General features: G+C 30.9%; 1 long non-coding RNA gene across 1 annotated transcript; it reads right to left on the reverse strand.

The window, feature by feature from the left end:
- Positions 1-14,728: 14,728 nt before the first annotated feature.
- Positions 14,729-15,298, reverse strand: LOC142618875 (uncharacterized). Its single transcript, XR_012841369.1, has 3 exons — positions 15,230-15,298; positions 14,987-15,064; positions 14,729-14,840 (listed from the first exon to the last, which is right to left on the reverse strand). It is a non-coding gene; the product is annotated as an uncharacterized LOC142618875 (long non-coding RNA).
- Between the last annotated feature and the right edge of the window lie 201 nt (positions 15,299-15,499).

A 15,499-nucleotide genomic window follows, 5' to 3' on the forward strand; every position in this document is an offset into this window, starting at 1 on the left:
AATAACAAGAAATTCATTTAATACAATAATATAACAGTATATCTTATCTTTTTCTGATTTATAAAATCTTCTAGGCATTGGAGTTTCAGTCTATATGAGGGAGAGTCTTCAAGCTTGTAACTTTTTTTTTTTTTTTTGTTGATAATTTGATAGTTGGAGAATGGAAGAATTGAATATTGAACACCTTCGTTGGAGACACCAGATATGCTCGTCGAGCTACAAGGCTTTTGACAGCTTGTATATTATTTCGTATCTTGCAAATATGATACTGTGGTCACCAAAGGAACATATAGTGGATGATAAAAACTGTACATCATAACATATCAAATATATATGATCCACAGAAACAACATGGCAACCATGCAATAAAATAAAAGTAAGTGCTTTCAATTAGAGAAATTGGTAGGAACCTAGAGAAGTTGAAAAACAATGGATACCATACATTTGTGTATGACAAACAAGTAAAAAATTGTATGCAAGATTGCATCTCTCAATAAGCCTATATCCATCAACTAGTGCAACACATACGCACTTCATCCCTACAGGAATCAATAGGTATAGGTCATCCAAAGAAAATATTCAATCTTCAAATGTTTTCTTACTTTTTCTTTTCGTTTATGAAGACAATAGGATAAAAAATATGCCAGGGTCCTAAAAAGTGAACTCCATAAAGAGTTGTCCAACCATACTAATGCCACGGAAAATGAAACCAGTTATGATTTGGAATAATTGTTGACTGCTTAAATACATCTCCCATTAGCATTTGGAGAAGGCATAGAATGATATGCTCCTACGTTGCTGTCCTCAAATTGCATTTGCTGAACAAATGGCTGCTGGTTTTGTTGTAGTTGAAGATGATCGGGCATTACCTGCAGATTATTCAGTATTTGAGATTGATATTGCTGCAGATTCTGTGCACATTGACCAGGTTGTTCCTGCTGCTCATGTTGAACTTGATAGGAAGATTGCCCATTTTGCTGTTGAGGATGATACTGGGGATGTTGGCCCTGGTTTGGAATCTGAATTGGGAGCTGAGAAAATTGAGGTGTTGCTAATGGAACATCCACTGCATGAAGGTTGTTATCAGAAGATGCAATGAAGTTGATCATTGTCCCACCATTGGCAATAACTTGGTTCTTCAATAGATTCAAAATTTCGTTCTCCCTTTTCATTTCATCATTCAATACTGTATAAAAAACACAAAGATTTTACTATATGCACAGTAAATGACATACCAAAAATATTGCTTGTATCATAGTTAACAAATGCTTTTTCAAAATTTTGACATAATGAGTCACCTCCACCAGATTGGGGGTACTATAGAAAATTGGATTTTGTTAAACAATATGACATTTCTCGCTAAAGTAGTAGGAGCTATTTTCTATAATGGCACTACAATGAAATGAGGTATAGTTTTTCTTTAAGAAAAATATTTATTTTGTTTGCAAAAGTGTATGTCTAATAGTTAATCCTAGCCCAATCCTTATAGTCTACTTTGAATTGAGTTCCAGTGCAATAGTTAGGGCTATTGCATCATGCAATTACCACTCCCATGTGAGATGTAAAATTTGACAAGGTAAAAAGAAAAGTTAAAAAATATTTACCCAATCAACTTTTACATCTCATATGGAGTGGTAATTGCATGGTGCAATAGCTGGGTTATTTCATCGAATCCAAATTTGCCTACTTCTGTCCAATCTTTTGGTTCAAGTTTGTCAGCAAATGAAACTATATATTAACAAACAATGTTTAATAAAAATGTTTAACACATTATCAAACACATCAAATCATGTATTAAACTAGAACATGGTGAACCTGACCTAACTAATTGGTTTATGCTAGAGTATTTGGACCTAGGTCAAGCTTGGCATAGAACAGGTCATCCCAAGGTTCCTAACCTAAAGTTGGTCTAGGATGGTTTTATCAATCAAGCAAAAAGAATGAGATCGCACCTGTGAAGGTCAAGATAAGTGCATTAAATAATAATCAATCCATAATAAATGATTAATAGAAGAAATTAGTATCTTGGTTGTTTTTATTTACAACTTCTAGTATAATTTCATTAAAAAAGTACTATTACAGCTGCTTCATCATAAAACTTCATAAAATGAATTGATACATATAAATTGGTCTTTGGTTCAAGTTCTCCCTATCCTATTCTATACAAAAGGATCTTTGAAGTATTGATTAATCAAACTGGAGTTGTTATGTAGACAATTAGAAGGAAAAAGTAAGCACATGTAGGGACGGCAATGGGGAGGAGTGGGACCAAATCATGGATGCTTTGCCCCCACCCCGCCCCACACCTATTACAAAAATATAAAATTATACCAAAAATTACAATTAAATTGATCACACAAAATCAAACTATCTTTCATTAAGCAAGTCAATAATATAAACCAAAGTATATAACAAGACCATAAAAAAAAGTTTTAATATCTTAGCATTTTACTTAATAATACAAGTTACTATATATATATGGGGCAATGGGCCGGGGTGCAGGGCCAAAATCTTATCCCATCGTTGCCCCCACCAACTCTGCACAGTAGGAAAAATCCACGTAAACAGGTGGGTCAAGTTAGAGTGGGGCAAAACAAAATCGCCATCCCTATTCCCTACACAAGGGGCATGTCTATTTAGCGCAAATATATTGCCATATAGAAAGCAACCAGTAAGCTAGATGAGTGGTAAAAGTTTCTTAAAATAACTTTGCCCTTGTTATATCATTTTCACAAGTGTGCAATCATTATTTAGAAAAGCAAAGTATTAAAAAAAAAAATCTTACAATTTCTCAAGAATTACCGTTAAGCTATTTAATGGATGATCTAATATGGTCCCCCACAATTAAAAGTGACACTTTTACATGTTTGTCATCATATTTAGAAAGGAAAAATAACAAAAAACTTTCTGGGCATTCATTAATTACATTTTAAAAAATTTTAAAATTTACTATTAATTAGAATCCGTTATTCTCTCAAAAAATCCTTTAAAATTATTTTTCCTGAAGCCCTGATTTTTACAAACTCAATATAAACGTGTCCTTGCAATTGATAAGAGAAACCAAATTACAAATGAAACATGATTACATTTCTTTGTAGTTGATAAAAGAAACAACACAAGAAATGAAACTAGGTTAAGAAAGAATCAGCAATATGCATAACAATATCTCTCTTTCCCAGCTGCATGTTTAGGTGAGTCTGCAAATGTATGCGAGTTCTCTAGTACCATTCTTGTAAGAGGTAGTTTAATTAGAAAGACAAGATGCTTCCTGAACCTCTTTCTTCTTTCACAATGTTGAAAATTTTTTATAATGCTAATTTTTCTGTCACTATCATCTATAACATTTCTTTTCTTTTTATCTCTCTTTACAATATTCAGCTTACAGTAACAAGCTATAAACCTATAATTAATTAAATTTCATAATTTGTATATTTACTATTGTACATTTATGGAAACTAATAAGTAATAATTCAGCTCATTCTACTCCAAAGAAGATTAAAACCCCAAAGTTGTTCATCAAAAAAAAAAAAACCCAAAGTTGAGTATAAACTTTATTGGTCTCAATTAGCTCAATATTTTCGAATTAGTTTAACCTCATGCATCAACAGTTTCAAAGCCCATGGTGGAAGGAAACAATATCTACGCAATGTGAATAGTGCATGATGTCCAACCAGTTAGTGTGAAAAATGCAAGATATGCAGAAACTATGCTAGAGAAATAGTTTCCACATTATTATATTTTAATCAAATATAAAAAATAAAAATAAATTTTACATATAGCAAGTGATTTTAAAGTGCAAGCTCCTTATATGACAGTTAGGTCCTACTTGACTAAAGAAGAAAGTATTGTCTCCTAAAAGATCTAATTGAATACGAAAAAGGGAAGACAATCTGAAAAACACAGTATACAAGAACATGTGTATTTTCTTGGCGCGTGTTCACACACACACAAACACCCAGAAGATATTTTTAAAAAAAAATAGTAATAGGAAAAAATGATAATTATATTTTAATGATATTTTTTTAGTTTGAATTCATTTGTCAACATGTAGTTCAAAATGTTGCAGTTTAGCCAGCTGATCGAATTTTAGTTCTTCAATAAAATTAACTGAAAATAATTAAAAATCAAATGTTAAAAATCACAATCTTTGAAAGTAAACTCTGAGAGCAAAGAAACGACCTCATGACAATATGTATACATTACATCTTTGAACCAGAAACAAATAAAATTAAACTTCAGGTGAGAAAGTATAATTAATTAAAAGTTGGAGTATTAGAAAGTAAACTGGAAGAAAAGCACCAAAACTGCAAAGAAGTGAAAGAAATCCTTACAATCTTGCAAGCGCATTAGCTGCTCCATGTTGTCTAGACTTTCTTTCAGTCTATTGCTTTCAGCCTTCAGGCAATAGTTGTCTCTCTGCTTATTAATGTATTGAACAACATAAAACTTCACAAATTGCTTTGAGAATAAGAGAAATAAGAAAGTAAGCTGCTTCTATCGTAAAAGAAAAAAGAATGCTCGTCAATAACATATATGGGTAAACCGAAAGTGTAAAAAAAAAAAAGTTATCTTTTTACTTTGAAAATAAATTCCTCGTTTGCTAAACTGTTATGATGCCAGTCACGCTAATTACCTGATTTATGTTAGATTTGGCTGATAATGCATCCCTTTCTGATAGTAAGCATTGTAATTTATGTTCAAGCATACAAATATAAAGCTTCTTCTTCTCCTTCGCTCTCACAGCTGACAATCTGTTTGTTATAATTCTGTCACAGATTCAATCAAACATATAAGCATGTCAGTTATGTTTAGAAAAGGATAACATGTAGAATAAAAGATTAGCAACATTCTGGTTAGTTTGAGAGAACTAAATATGGATTTGGCTAGGTAACATCACCTAAAAAACCATTTAATAATGACAAGCAACCCTGGTATTGAAAAACAACATGTTCAAGACATTTGCCTCTGTGGATATCCCTTTCACTTAGCCTTTAATCCCTATTAAAAAGGTATTGACTCTATGGATCCTTTTCACTTAATTAGTTATGGTGGGATACATATGCATATATCTAAAGAAATTACATATATGCACATGATTAACATACAATATCTGATCAAGGGATTAAACCAGACAAACCACAAGGCATATTTAAAGCAATTATCAACTAAGAACTTTAACTATAAAGGGAAAGTTTGATCATTGTAATATTGACAAAAATTATCACAGTTATAAAATCATCAAAGTAAATCTTTTCTCAAAAGTTAGAATAGTTAGAGCATTTAGTAAATCCTTCTACTCCTAATGCACAAATAGGCACCTCTCTAAGTATTGCAAGAAGTGTCCCATAAAATTTTCATTATTATAGTATTAATCGTCCTTCCATACAAATTTATGAACTCAGAAGTTAACCAGGATATTTGTGAGCTAGATAGTGTATGTTCGCAAAAACACAATCTTTTGGCTGCATCGTTATGGGAAATTTTTTTGAATTGCACATGACCACAATATTGAAATATAAGACTTGTCCATGTAGAAAATGGAAAACAATGTCAGAGTTCATAATTGTTTCCAATAAAAATCCCAAAAAAGCACCAAATAAGCTTCCCATCTTCTGAATAATTTGAATATTCAATTTTGAGAGACAGGAGTGATGCAGTCTCTAACACTATTAAGGGAAAACCAACACTTTCTCATTTTCGAAGATATATTTAGCTAGAACTGCCTACAAGGTGTTTCCTAAAGATCATAAATATGAGCAAGTCCATAAACTCCAATGGTTTAATTACACATATTTAGTAATATAACATCTTTTATACTTGACTAGGCTTTAAGATTTCACCGTTGAACTTGCTTTCTAAATAAGTACATTCCTGTTGCCAAGTTTATTTTAATTTTTTTTTATACTTCTAAGGCCATGCTTAGATTTTCCCTAGGGAGCTTGTGAAAGACATCTGAGTTAATAGAAACATGGGTTATAAAGCTAAATAAACATATTAGGAATTCACGGGAGTGGATGAAAATTTATGACATTCAATCGATTGATGATTTTCATTCACATAAAGTCATTATATATTTCCCATCTATTCAATCAACATAATGACAGCAATCATATATGTTAACTTCAATGATTACCGTTAAATCAATAAATAACTAATCATATTTAATTAAAAGGATATCTATCTTAATTACTAACTACTACACAATAAATTTCATGATACATTTTCAAACAAAGGACAAAGAAGATTAGAAGCACGTATGAAGAAAAAAATAATCAAAAGCGCGCCAAAATTTTCAATCATACATGTAAATCAGCTAACACAAATTAATGGAGGCAGATTAACCAATAATAGATAGCAGCATAAGGAATAAATGTCAAGATACATTTTCAAACAATGGACAAAGAAACATATTAGGAATTCATGGGAGTGGATGAAAATTTATGACATTTGATCGATTGATGTTTTTCATTCACATAAAGTCATTATATATTTCCCATCTATTCAATCAACATAATGACAGCAATCATATATGTTAACTTCAACGATTACCGTTAAATCAATAAATAACTAATCATACTTAATTAAAAGGATATCTATCTTAATTACTAACTACTACACAATAAATTTCATGATACATTTTCAAACAATGGACAAAGAAGATAAGAAGCAAGTACGAAGAAGAAAATAACCAAAAGCGCGCCAAAATTTTCAATCATACATGTAAAATCAACTAACACAAATTAATGGAGGCAGATTAACCAATAATAGATAGCAGCATAAGGAATAAATGTCATGATACATTTTCGAACAATGGACAAAGAAGATTTGAAGCACGTACGAAGAAGAAGAAGAAAATCGCGCCAAAATTTTCAATCATATTCATATATGTAAATCAGCTAACACAAATTAATGGAGGCAGATTAACCAATAATAGATAGCAGCATAAGGAAAAGAGATTATAATTCCCAAAAGATAGTCTACATATATTTCTATACCTCTTTGCTCGCTTTGGATCATGTTGGGCTATCTCTGCAAGTGCTGCAGCAGACAAGCATCTCCGTACAATTGGTTGGGGTGCATCATCAGTGGATCCTGCTGGTGCTGGTAATGACGCAGTTGTTTCTGGTGGAGCTTGCTCTTGGGGCACAGGATCAGTAGATGGATCCACAGGATTTGATGGTGCTGGTACAACAGAAGAAGTTTTGAAAGCAGGCGAATCAATCAAACCTATATTCATGCTGATGAATTTTGAAAAGAAATTCTCTTCGGCTTCCTCCATTTCATCCAAAATAGAAGTTCCATCCACCAAGCCTAAACCCAAGTCTGAGCCTAAGCCTGAGCCTGAACCTTCATGTTTGTCATAAAAGCTAGTATTGTTTGAAACAAGCAGGTTTTCACCATCAGGAAATTGAGGCTGATAACCATGCATAAAAAACATGTCTTCATCTTCCAACAGCATAGGATTCTTCCCTTTATCCATGATGTGATCTATAAAAAAACAAAAAAAAACTAGTAATGTAAAACCCTAAATGACACAACAAATAATTGATTGAAAGAACTGCAAACAATAGAATATCTTATTACTCTTTAATTAAACAAGAGGATAATCAAAGCCAACCGTGTTAACTAGACTATGATTAGAATAAAAAGATAGGAAAACCCATCAAGAATATTGATAATTATCATATTAAGTTTCAGAATGAAAAAATCAGAAAAATTAAGTGATCAGAACCTACGTTGACGGCAGAGAAAAAGGCATCTAAACACTGAGATATGATATCTAGAAAGGAAAAAAGAAAAAGCATTAAGCACAACTGAATGTAACCCCAAATGAGAGAGAGATAAATACCCAGAAGAGAGACCTAATTGAGGACGCTTCTGCAAGTAAAGCTTTAGTGCACGTCTCCTTTATATGGAAGCTGGTGAACTGGAATAGAACTTCCATATTTGAGTAGAAAATGCCCAGAAAAAATTGACAGACATGGCAACAAACTCATATTTATTACTGGAGTGGGTAGGTTGGACTGGAAGACAAGGAAATGGTGCATTTTGTATCGAACTTGATGGAACTATCAACCATAGTATTATACTTTGTGAGTTTGCTCGACTGTTCGTCTTTGCCACCAATTTTTTTTTTTTTTTTTTCATAAATATAAGTTATTGATAGTTGCGCAGTTTTCGCAACTCGCGCACACAACTCCCTCACATAACTTCATAGGTGTTGAGCCACTACTGTTAATGCCAACAAATAATTACAATGTACAATGAATGTCTCTTACTCTCGTAGTAGGTTTCATTAATATTATAGTGGGGATCTATGGGTTACATTACTTCCAAACTATTGATTTATTTGTCATAAATGTGAACTTTTTTTTTTTTAGAAAAGTGAGTAAAATTAAAATTGAATTTTCAAAGATGACTTCTCTTGACAATATTATAATTAATTTTAATATTAATAATTATTTTGCTTATAATTTTTTTTAATGATGTTAGGGATATAAAAAAATTTTACTATCACGGAATTGAAGGCTAGAAATCAAGAAAACAATAATCACAACTGGAAATTTGAATTTATGGGTGAGGTTGCATATGCATGATAGAGGTTAATTTATGTACACAAACTCCTTAAAATATGTACTCATGGGGCCTTTTATAAGAGAAATCTCAAGTGCATGACCTTCTTCTAACAAAGAAGAATCAGTCTTGCTTTGGGTTCATAGGAGGAAATTCCCATAAATGGATTTACCAAACTTTTTCAACACATGCTTGATAACCTGTGCATGCAGGCTGGAACTTGGGTATGTAGATTACCAATCCGCGTGTGTGGAACTAGGGTTTCCAAAGGGTTTTTCTAGGTTTGAAAAATATTGAGTTCTCTATCATCTTGCTTGACCGAGACTTTTTGGCAATGGGTCTTTGAGTATTGTCATTGGGAAATGGAGACTTAAGTCATAACAGATACAAAATAAGGTGTATACAATGTCTAATTAAATCTATTATTGGCTTAGGGTTAAAAGGGTCTTAAGTTTCTTATTTTTAATAAGAGAATTTTTTTACAATATTTTTAATAAGAGAATTAAGTATTTACAAACCATTATAATAGGTTCGAGAATTCATTTTGTACGCAGGGAATGTGTAAAGCATTCTACAACATCTATTTATTAACAGTTACCATATTTAATTATTCATCAATCTTTATAGTTTATAAGATATTTTATTGATAAAATAATAAATAAAGTATTGGAATATTCACATGTGAGTATTGTGATTAGTTAATTTTTGAAATCCCACATGAGATGCTAATGACAAAAGTGAGTAGTTAATTTAACAAAATTAAGCCCAAACTCATTAGCTTAACTTTTGGCTCAATAAACCTCTCAATTGAAGTCTTCCTAAGGTGTTATCTCCTTAATAAGTGGTATTAGAGCCAGTGATTCAAGAAAAACTGTTTGTTAGTGGATCATACCAAGTCGAACAAGGAAGACTCCCATGTGAACTCCACCTATGGTTTGAGTAAAGTTTAGTATTTTGTTAATGTTATATCACTCAATATTTTTTATTGGTCTAATATATTCAAATCATACCTTTATATTATACTTTTTTTTGTCCTTAACACGCATATCAAATTTTGTATTAAATGAATGTTATTTACTATCTAATTAACTATTTTTAAATAAAACCATTTTTTTAATTTCTAATCATCTTAATATTTTGCAAGAATTGCGAATATAAAGATGCAATGTAATATTCGACCAACAATTTACATTTTTGTAACTAATTTTATTGACTTATAATATATAATCAAAATTAATTTCTTAACTATTATAACACATAATGAGTATTATACATGAACGATAAAAATATTTTCTTATTAAAGTTTTGAAAATGAACAAATAGTGTGCGTGCACATCATGGTGAATATCGGCTAGTATGTCTAAAAGCGCGCTATAACTCTAGCTATAGTGGTCTAAGGTTTTGCTAAGTGAAGCATTTCTTGAGAAAGAATGAAAATTCTCTTCATTTAATCTTCCACCCATTAAAATCAACAATTTCATTTATGTTAAGGTATTAATTGTCACGTATTAATAGGATAAATGCATTGAATTTCATGTATTAATTGGTGCATTACTTATTTATGTAAAGGAATTTATACCACAATGATTAGACCATACTAGACATTAACCCAATGCATCATCGGTCGAACTGCAAAGTCAAATAAAAAATTAAATAGATATAAAAATAAGTTTGCAAAATCATAAAATAAATATGAAAAATGAAAAAGTAGGCATGGCTAAGTTACTAAACAAAACTAAGTCTAAAAAACAGGCCATAGAATATAATTTAAACAAAAAGTTTCATAAGTCACATCACTAGAAAACATAAAAATAAAATAAAAGGAAGTTATAGAATTGTAGCTAAGTCTTTGCTAAATAAAATTTGATTACATTACACTTCTTAAAATTATTTGGAAGAAAAGCATATATCAAACTACAAAGTCATATTCTATGCATATTGCATATTTCACTAGCTGCTCTAGTCCCATTGATTACAATATGAGCCTAAATATAAAACTATATCTTTATTGAATAGTCCAGCATCAACCTCATTATTAAATCCTTTGGTTTCATTACGCTCCAAATTAATTTTTTTTTTTTTAAAAGGGCATTGCAATGGACCTGAAAAAGTAATCTTGTTCAAATTTACAAAAGTAGTTGGGTGAAATCAACCCGTCCAAGTTGCATGGGTTGCCAAAAGCCCACTGGATTTTAATGAGTTTTGTTAGTTCAAATGCATGTACTAGTTCACAAGATTAGTAGATTATTGGTCAGACCAAGTAGATCAGTTGAGGTTTCATAACTATGATTTGTATGGTTTTAAAAAAAAAAAAAAAATTTATATAAGAATACATATTATCAAAACCAAATAAAAATTCAATTGATTTTGAATATGACATTCATCCTCAAGTTTAATTTCTTTGACAACAACTAATTTTTTTATTTTTTTTTAACTATTGAAAAGAAGAAACAAATTTAATAGGACATGCAATATATATATATATATATATATATATATATATATAACACTTTTTTTAAAGATGTATAACAAATAATTGTATGTTCAAATTAGTTGAATTAATTAAATATATATATGAATACAAAGGAGTAATATGTTTATAATTTTAATTGTAATAATCTTAACAGGCTATATTTTCTAAATTCTTTTAATTACTTGTAATATGTGTGTGTTTATATGTATATATAGTAGTCTAATTAAATTTGTCCTATGTAATTAAATTGAGAATTAATATAGTAAATGTGTTTATTTTCTTGTATTAATTATTTATAGATGGTGCACTAATTATTTATGTAGAATTAATTTTAATAATTAATTTTATAAGATTTATACATAAGATATAATTGATTTGGAATATAATATTCTTGCTGAAATTAAATTGCTTTGACAACAATTTAAACAAAGTATAGAAAGCACATATAATTACATAAAATCAAGAATATAAAAGATAATTATACTCTTAGTGGAAATGATTAAATATTTGTTGATTTAGTCAGGCAATTGATTCATATATTCTTAATTTTATCTCTTTCTAATAACATGTAATGAAATATAACTAGAATTGATTTCTCAAATATTATAACTTTTATTTTCGAAATGTATCAAACTAATCTCTGAGGTTAAGTGAATAAAAGTTGACGTGATTGATGATATGTGTAAGAGGCAAAATTTTAAGCCAATTATAAAATGCTACATTAAAATTTAGTGGCAAATTCCAAATTAATGTCATTAAATTAGATAATGACATGTGTCATCCAAATTGACATCACACTGGCATATCAAAATTTGCCACATGTCATTTGGCCCACAAGATAAAGATAAACTTCCTATTCAAAATTTATGGATAATTATCTTATTAAAATAAACTAAATAGAGATAATGATTTATCTTTGTTGATTATTATCTTTATCAAAATATGATATAGATAAATAGAGATAATTATCTCTAAGAAGAATTTGGGCCAATCAGAAGTCTACTACATACTTTCAAGCATATCAACTCAAAGTGGAGTTTATCCTCTAAAATCACTATAAATAGAGGACATCCCCTCTCATAAAAAAAAACCAAGTTTTCAAGAGGCCCAAGCTTTGGAGAAATTCTGTCTCAAGAATCTTTGAAGAACTTGAAGCATCTTTGAAGAACTTGAAGAACATTTGAAGAACTTGAAGAACTTGAAGGACAACAAATCTCTAACAAGCTTAAAGCCAGAGATTCGTTGTGAAGACCATTTGATCCATCTTTCAACCAAATTGAAGAAAGTTTCGCGTTTGAGTCAAGACCATAAAGAAGATAGAATCAGAGGAGCATTTGTCAAAACTGAGATTGAACTCATTACTTGATTAATACAAAAAATATATTTGTAGAACTCTTTTTTTTTTTTTAATTTGTTTGATTTTTCTTCAATTGAAAAATTTGTGTTTACAATATGATAATAACCAAATGGGCTTTTACGTGGATGGCAATGTGGCCTTAAAAAAAAAAAAAATAATAATCTCTACTCTGAAATATTTTTCTTAGTTTGGCCCAAATCCAACTCCCCTTTCCTTAATTAGGCTCTGTTTCATTGATTCTGAAACTCAACCTAGCTTGTTCATAGCTACATTTTTTTCATGAAAATCTATTTCTAAACCTTACAAGCTTTCCTCAAAAAAATTCATATCTCACACTTTCAAAGGTGCACTTAAAATTTTCAGCACAATCTATAATTTGGTTTGAGTCGTATCAAGATCAATATGAGTTTGTATTATAAAAGCAAGCATTGTGTGAGATTAAAGAAAAAGAAAATGGGAGAGAAATCAAAGGTCCAGAGGGTGCCACTGTCAAATATCTTCTCTATAGGTTCTCCACCCTTTCTGTTTTCCTCACTTTTGTTGTGTTGCTTAATGCTCAATATTTATTGTTGTTCATGTTGCAGTGATTGCCATTCGCTAGCTAGTGTTTTCGAAGTTGTTAGAGATTTATTGGGTTTTTACTTTTTAGCAAGGGATAATGTTTTTTTTTTCAAACTAAAAAACAATTATGGGCACCTGGAAGTCCAGTGACATAAAAAATTATTTATTGTTATTATTTTTAGTCATGTCAACCTTTTCCATTCACCCCTAAAAACGTGAATTACTTCAAATTTTCACTACAAAAAACGAGGGCTATAGCCCCATTTGGTCTATAGCTGCGTTTTTTATGGCCGCGTTTACATGTGCGGCCTATTCACCGCAACTATAGGTCCAACAGGTCTATAGCCGCGTTTTTTAATGCTGCTATAGGCAGAAACCTATAGCTGCGTTTTTGAAAACGCGGCTATAGACCCTGTTTGGGCTGTCTTTAGAACTCGTGGCTATAGGTACTGTTTTGGCTGTGTTTTAAAAACGTGGCTAAAGCCTCCTATGTATTTTTTTTCCTATAGCCGTGTTTATGAAACGCGGCTATTGGTTTTGTTTTTTGTTTTTTGTTTTTGTTTGGTTTTTTTTTTTGCCTTGCTAAATCACAAATTGCTGCCCAAATGCGGCTAAAGCCTCCTATGTATGTTTTTGTCTATAGCCGTGTTTATGAAACACGGCTATTGGTTTTTTTTTTTTTGCCTTGCTAAATCACAAATTCCTACCTAAATTTACACAACCAAATACAAAACAGATAATCACAAATTCTTGCCCAATTTTTCATAGCCAAATACAAAACCAACTACAAAACAGGTAATCATAAATTCCTGCCCAAATTCAAGTTCATTGCTATATACTTTAAATTCTGAAGTTCATTGCCAAAATAGCTATATACATCACAAAATTTTGTAAGTTCCCAAAACGGCTATATACATCACAAAACAACCATATACAAAACAACTATTTTTGAACCAAATTGCCAAAATTTGGCAAGTTCCTAACAAGTTTACAAGCTTGTAAGTTCCACTGACAAAAAAGATCCTATAATGATCCTATACATTACAAATGCTCCACAGACAAGTGCTCCAAAATCAAATGCTCCAATGCTCTCTTCACTTCTTTTGTTACCCTTTCATCATCAAAATTGTACCTGAAAATGTACTCATTTTCAGTGAGACAGTGAGACCCAAGATGATATGTGAGATCCAAAAAACTCATAAACAAGATGATATGTGATGCATGACAGTGAGACCCAAAAAACTCATAAACTCACAATACTCATACCGTCCAACTGGAATAGTGAGACCCAAACATCATGGTAGAACCTTTCACCATCAACCTTCAAATGCTCCAATGCTCTCTTCACATCTTCATCATCAAAATTGTACCTGAAAATGAGTATATCTTAATGATAGACCATAGAATGAATAAACAAGATGATATGTGATGCATGACAGTGAGACCCAAAAAACTCATAAACTCACAATATGCATAAATTCATTGAGATTCATGTAGCACTAACTAAGGTTGTATTTCTTAGAATAAACAATAATATTTTGACATTGTTATGAATATATATATATATATATATATATATATATATATATATATGAATCAATTTAGAATTGATGTAAACCTGAATACATTACAAACCGAAATTAAGCCTTCAATTCATAAAGAGATTCTAGCTATTCCAAAAAAGAAGATGTAAATCAAATACAAACATGTTGTTATATGGTTTTTCAACCCAAACACAAGATAGAGTTGCATATCTCACTTGTAGTCAGCAAGGGTACGGTCTGATAGCAACTCAGCTACAATTGTTCCCTTCCTCCCCTTATTTTGTACTCTACTAGGGACGAAGTTTGAGGCTGACTCTACCACCGTTTCGATCTAATTTTCAAAAGAAGAATGGAATATGAATCAGCCAAGCCTAAAGAACAAAACGTATGGCACCCAAAGGAGAATACACACTCCCATTTTCAACTCCAACATATCATATACTATACTATTAGTCTAGAAATTACAAACAAACTTGCCTAGAAATACCATAGAAACGTTTTTGATTTTGAATCACCCTTCTTGTAGTGCCTCTTTGGATCAATGGCACTTCTCAACTGTAATCATGAACACGGGATTGAATTCAAAAATCAAGAGGAAAATTTATTGAAAATAATTTTAGAATATAATAATCTGTCTAAGTTATTGGATCTAATAACTCCTAGCAAGAAAATGAACCATCAAAGTCAATTATAGAAAAGTCATGAAGAAGATCAGCAAACCTATCAGAAGAAACCCCAGAAGAAATTATATGAACACTAATGGTAGTATGATGACGTGATGCTCATAGCCCTCTTGAGAACAAAAACATTAAAGCAATCATAATCATTGTTTACACTAAAAAATAATAATAGACACATACTCTATAGGATGGGGGGAGATGGATAAGAGGCCAAAGGTAAATTAAAATAAATAAACAAACATAGAACCAATTTGAGAGTTTAAATAAAATATGAGCAGAGCAAAAGATTACTCACTAGCCAATATTTCAG

Source organism: Castanea sativa, chromosome 12 (genome assembly GCF_040712315.1).
Source record: "Castanea sativa cultivar Marrone di Chiusa Pesio chromosome 12, ASM4071231v1".
Classification (NCBI taxonomy): Eukaryota; Viridiplantae; Streptophyta; class Magnoliopsida; order Fagales; family Fagaceae; genus Castanea; species Castanea sativa.